The sequence below is a fragment of the Ruditapes philippinarum genome, unplaced genomic scaffold (assembly GCF_026571515.1).
Source record: "Ruditapes philippinarum isolate M1 unplaced genomic scaffold, ASM2657151v2 ctg4211_1_1_1_1, whole genome shotgun sequence".
Taxonomy (NCBI): domain Eukaryota; kingdom Metazoa; phylum Mollusca; class Bivalvia; order Venerida; family Veneridae; genus Ruditapes; species Ruditapes philippinarum.
In genome coordinates, this window is record NW_026866931.1 from 55,559 (window position 1) to 62,547 (window position 6,989).

Below are 6,989 nucleotides of genomic sequence, written 5' to 3' on the forward strand. Positions count from 1 at the left end.
TAAGTCAAAGAATATTTTTTCTGATATTTGATGTATTGAAATATTTTTATTTTAGAGTTTAAGGGAATTTTCGATGTTTTTTCTTCCACTAAATTCGTAAAGTACAAACTCGTCAAGGCTAGCCGGCATAACTTCAATCTGATTGAGGATTCCTTATTTAGTAATAAATAGATGATGCACAGAATTGAATCTATACCAAGATCGACTGACTATACCTAAAAGTCAAATTGATCTTCAACCTAGAACTACAAAATAGCTCTAAAAGATGAGCGCAAAAATGTTTCTTCACCTATTTATTCAAGTTGATTTGATGCAAAACGAGAACATATAGGTTAATTTGGATTTTGTAATATTAAGATCATATTGTTTAGCGTCTAGACTGTTTGGGAGAGAAGTTTTTCTCTGATTAATTATCTTTATTTTGCACAGTACAATTTCACGAAGTGCAGACAAAATGTAGCTAATGATTCTCAAATTCCCCGTATATTCCCTCAAACAATTGCTGTTGACTGTGTTTTGCGGATGTTTAGCTTGAAAGCAAGCGTAAGATTATGCACAATGTGGCTTGATAGGGTAAAATAGAAAAAAGGGAATCCCTGTAAAACGCACAAAAGACCAAATTACTGCAGGCTAGGTTTGATTCAGCCTGCTTATGGACGGTTCAGAAAAAGTGCAAGTTACCGTCCACGCCCACCCAAACATGAAAATGGTGAAATTTCGAACTTTGAAACATACGCAGATGTGTTTATACCGATCTTAATTTGGAATCTTCAATGTCGATGTGACACGTTTGCGCTATTTCATGAAATACGGTGTATGACCACCAAGTAAAAGAATGCATATGCCCTAAACGAGAAAACAATGGGTGGAACTACATAAAATGATATGAAAGGGAATCAGGGGTTATAATGCCTGCATATTACAGATAAAAGGTCAAAAGACAAATTGGAAAAGCAGGTAACATATCCATAGGATGATTATGCACAATTAAAGTAGGAATACTATAACCACCAAACTAAAAAACAATCCAATAAGAGGAACTAAAAGTACCAAAAACCGTTCACACACAACAGTTCTGTCATGTCGACAAAATATAACATCTTTGATAATATGTACTGAGCGACTTTTTACGACCTCCGCACGGCACAAAAAAAAAACGCTGATATTATGACTATAAAATAGAAACGCAAAAAAAAACGGCAAAATTGAAAATGTTGCAGGATCGTTAGAATACGTCTTGTGTGGCTTCAAAGTGTGTGGCTGCGTTTTGTGTTGTTTGTGTCTAGAAACAGTTTAGTGTTTTTTTAAGATGTTTATTTTAATCAATATATTATTCGTGCGTACAGAAAGGGTTTGTTTGAGCTCAGACATACAAGGCCATATGCAACAACACATCAAATGCTAATTTGTTGCAGCACTAATAATGTTTTGATATGAAATTTTGATTACAGAGCGCTTATAAAGGATGTTTTTATGTTACCTAGATTATCCCATGTAATTATCGAGCATACTTATCAAAATCATCACTTCTTACATTCTTATATTAGAAGTCAGACAATATCCTTGTATATTCATAATTGACATTTGAAATATATTGAAATATATTATATTATCAGTTTTCTTTTTAACTGAAAGTGAGATTTCCGACTTCTATAAAATGCCTCGTGTATATTTGGATTTTTTCGCAAAAGCTTCATTTTTTAAGATGTATTTCCCGCTCTAGAGTACGAGAGAGTATGCAAAGACATTTAAATAATGAAATTAAGACAAAATGACTACACATTTCTCTGCAAGAAATGGTATTAAATGAATTGACACAGATATGTAATTATAGTATTTAAAGTTATGATGTAGTTTTTTATTTGGTTGACTCTGTCTAAGGAGTAAATAGATACTTTGGTTAATTTGAAGTTAAAAATCATGGAACATAATTGAAAATTCGATTACCGACAATGCCTTACATATCACTCAATAAAAATGAGTTTGTTTCTCAATTTGAACATTTTCTTAGACGTATATATTTAACCTGTCAATAAAATAGTTGACTCGAAGGTTACATTATAAGTGGCATACACAATGCCGTAAGGATTCATGCAGTAAAAAAAGACAGAGAAATCCAAATCATACAAAACGAATGTAAGACAATTAGGTGAGGTTAAAACTATTCTGATAGGTTTTAATATAAGAGATAACAACAAACTGCGAAAGAATTATGCAAGGAAACTGTTGGCAAGTGTGAAATACATGATAAAGTATTTCATATATTCATGATTAACTTTGTATTTAAGTATTTGGCACTTCTTCATTCTATATAACAAGAACACACTTAGACTGAAGCATTAATGTGATAATTGGTCTTTTCAAAAGTTAAGTTTACGAAATGAGTAAATTGATATTTCTTCAGCTCATATATAAATCCAATTATATGGGTATAAATTATTCATTTTTTTTAAATTATGATCATTAAGGTCCCGAGAAGCTTTTGAATAAATTGGTTTCATTGGAAAGGAAATGGATAATTGAATAATATAACAAAACAACAACAACAACAAAAAAAAAACGTTTCATGTTTTTGAACAAAATATTATGACATAAGTGTATGTTATACTTTGATTACAGTGCTTTCAATCATCATGATGTTACACATTTTCTATCAACAATGCGCTCAAATCTATCAGATCAACCTTAATCTTTTGTTATCTCATGATCATTTGGTTTTTAAAAAGTAAAATAAAGTGACATACTTTAGACAAAAATCATACCTAAAATTTATTGATAGGAAATGTATTTATTTTAAAACATCCTGAAACTTATTGCATAAATTGAAGATTCTTTGAATGTTGCTGTGCAATGCCGATATGTCGTAACAGTGTTTCAGAATGAAGATCAACTTCACTTGCAAGTAAGTTAGTGTGCTGTTTACAAAACAACTGGTAATAAAGTGATTTTTTGTGTAGCAATAAATCTTTTGAAAGAGGTACGAATCTGGCAATAACATTGATTTATTACAGTTGGTAACTATATATTTTGTGTGCATATAGACAATGAAATGACTGTTATGAACATATAAACAACTGAAAGCAATGTAAGATATTTTGTTATGTATTAAATAAGTACAAACAACATAGTTGCATACTCTTATAAATACTTTATCATTCAAGTAATTCTTAGATAGTCATAATATATGTCATTTCAGCTCGTCTATTCGAAGATGGTGTAGATGTTATTGAGGATCCTCAATGTGTACTATCCTTATCTTCATTGATAATAATCTCGGCTATTGTCCATTAGTTATAATATTCAAATGATAAAATAAAGTAATTGGATTTGTACGAGCGGCCGTGCTCCCCCGCTCCCCCAATTATGAATCAGATTGCTAAGTGTTTTGATGTTCTTTCTCTTTTGTATTTTAGCCAAAAATAAAAACACGTTCCCTGGTGTCACAATATTAAATCCCATAATAAATGAACCAATATACGAACATCTGAATATGTTTTGTTCTATCAATATCTCTTTTCTTAACATTTACTAAGTAATTAAACATATTATTTATGTCGTCATTTGTCAGGAAATATCGATAGCTGTGTATTAGAGGGTTATCACGACATACTTAACAAAGGTTTTTATTTGTTTGGGTCGTCAGACCAAACAAATAATGGTAGCGAAATTTCAGAGTCTAATGTTGTTAATTGCAAATGCCGAAAGTAGTCCACTTTTTTGAAGCGGTTACTTCCCTTTCGTATGTACACTAAAGCCGAAAAATTCAGGGGAGATCACTGCGTAAAGATGGTCAAAGACAGGCGCATCAATTTTCAAACAAAGTAATTCCCGAATGGTCGAAGATTTCTAATATGTTTTATTGTATTTTCTGATCGAAAATAACTAAATACAAAGCGGACATTCAATCTCTGACACAGAAGTTTACGACAAACCTAACAACAAGTAGTTCTCAAAACAGCTTAAAACTAGCGATTTAAAAGAAAGAAATATTTTATTTTGTTACAAGTATCCAACAAATTACAACGCATTTAAAGTTAAACAATAGCGTTGGCTTATAGAATTGTCAATAAATGCACAATCACAAATTACGCGGATGAATATGATTGTATCAATGAAAATACTATTTTTAGCCATGTAGATTACCGAATACTACACAAACCGAGTAGTGGAATATATAGATTCTACATGTCGGACTGTTTGGGCGAGAGGATTTTCGCTTAAATATTTACTTCAATTTTAAACAACAGGTTTACCCTGAACAAAATACCTCGAAATTAATAAGGATTACAAACCTGGATGCAATGGAAGTTCTAAATTTAGAATGACTTGATATTATTCAGACATTCTGTGTATAACTTCTCCGTGGTACAGTGGTAACGCGCTCGCTTAGTGAGTGAGAGGTCTCGAGTTCGAATCCCAGTCGAGGAAATATTTTTTTTTTGTTAAATTCTTTTTTTAAGTGTTTTTGTTAAGGAAGTAGCCATGATTTACAAGGATAAAGTGTGGCTGTCGTAAAAAAAGTACATAAATGATTTTTTGATGCAACTCTAGTTATGCAGAATTCCGTATGTGCCTTACAAAATGAATTATAATACATAAAAATAAACTTATACAGGAAAATGCATACAGATATACAGTACGATTTAGATTGCAAAGATCAGAAAATACCACAGAACTTGCAGCCCTTTGATTCTTTATAAATATACATGCTTGTAGTAAGCTTCAGGATTACTTACGTCTGTGTTGAACAACAGTTAAAAGTCATTACAAGCCCTAATTTAGAATAATATGGTTTTCTTCAGGCCGTTCACATATAAATTTAACCGTGGCTGAAGGGTTTTCGGGCTCGCTTAGGAAGCGAGAGGTCTGGAGTTCAAATCCCAGTAAAGGTAACTCATTTTTTTAAATTGTTAAAGTCAAATAAACATTGGATCGAATATCAGTGTTGCAATGAGTCTTATAGCCAATTTACTACAATTAAAACGCTGGAAAGCATTGGTGGCACTAAACATATAATCTCACAACCTGCACCTTTCTTATATTCTGAGACCCAAACAAATTCAGCGCCTTCTGTGCTTTGATTGTATTTTCTGATCGTAAGATCAGTAAATACATAGCTAACATCCACGGTCTAACACAAAATTTCCTCACAGTCCTAACAACGCAAAGTAGTTCTCTCTCAAAACTGCTTAAAAACCAGCAATTTAAAAGAAAGAATATTTTTTAATGTAGGCATTTAACGAATTACAGTGCATTAAAAGTTTAAATTAGGCAATAAAAATATGAGGTTACAATCACAAATTTCGCGGATGAATATCTTTTTTACCCAATGAAAAATGTTCGGCTATTTCCGTAAAGCTTTGGATTATCATGAATATCATTTTAATCAATGAAAATGCTATTTTTAGCTATGCCGATTACCGAATACTCCAGAGCGTAGTACACAAATAAATCTGACTGTCGAGTAGTGGAATACATATATACATGTCGGACTGTTTTGGCGAGAAGATTTTCGATAAATTATTTTCATCAGTGTTAAACAACACGTTTATCGTGAACAAAATACCTCGAAATTAATAAGGATTACAAACACGAAATGGAAATTCTCAATTTAGAATTACATAATGTATTCGTTTTTATTCAAGGTACATATGTATAATTTCGCCGTGGTGCAAGGGTAAGCGGTCTCGTTGAGGGTGTGAGAGGCTTATGGTTCAAATCCTAGTCGAGGCAATTCAATTTTTTTTCATGCAAAATTCCATATGTATCAATCTCAAACTATTTTAGAAGAAAATCAAACGCTGTCGCTGCGTAAGATGAATTATAGTATATAAAAATAAACTTATACAGGAAAGTACATACAGATAGTCAGTATGATTTAGAGTGCAAAGATCAGAAAATACCACAGAGCTGCAGCCCTTTGATTCAAATATTCATCCAGTGTTATAAACAGACGATCACTAATCATTATGTCAAGCTACTGACCTTACAACAAATGTCAAACAATGTCATTGTCTTTGCAAAAGTACGGTATTTTTTCTGCCTAAATACTTGTAAAATGTAGATAATACTAATACACTAAGATATTTAAGACGTTGAATTAACATGTGACGTCATAAGCATTTCTAATTAAGTATCACGTGTCATTTGCATAACTTTTCATCATTATCTTTCTTTTGTCATTTTTTTATTGTTTTCTACACTACATGATGATCGGGAGTGATAAGATCATGATTTGATTGTAGTGATCGTAGTTTAACCAAACAAGCCATCACATTTGGCTCAGTTTGTAGCAACATGTTTGGATAAAAAAGTTTAAAAGTGTTATAATGATATCATGTAATTTTCTTTTAAAGTGCAGCATGTAATATTTGGTGTTTGTACAGACTTATAAACAGGACAGACAGACAACTAACAAGAATTATATAAGATTACTTTTAGACTTGAGACATATTACAGATTTACATACAAAGGTTCATGTTCCGGTTATGTCCTATAAACAAAAAGTTCAAGCATAGTATGTAAGCAAATAGAAACATGGGAATAATATCAGTAATGATATAATGTAATTAATTCTAGCAAAATTCTTGATTTCGAAATCTGTTCAATATTTATTCGATTAGACAGCTGAATAAAGTCAACGAAACAAGCCGGTTATATTACATGAAATGTTTATGTTATTATAATTGGCTTTACAAGTAATAATACTTAAATTAACGCTGGTTTAAGACATTTGAAATTAAAGCAATGTCATTGTTGCTAGTACAATTCATATTTAAATGATCAATTTTTCTTCTAGTATTAGAAGTTAATTATCTTCAAGTATTAATGAATATTGGTTATCATGAAAAGACTCTTCTCTAAACCATGTTCTCTTTGTTTATGAAATTATTTAACTCTTCACAATTATGCCATCATATTTATTCTCATGCTTCGTCGGGAATAGATAGGCAGTTCACTGCATTATGAACAAATCCAATTAATGTGTA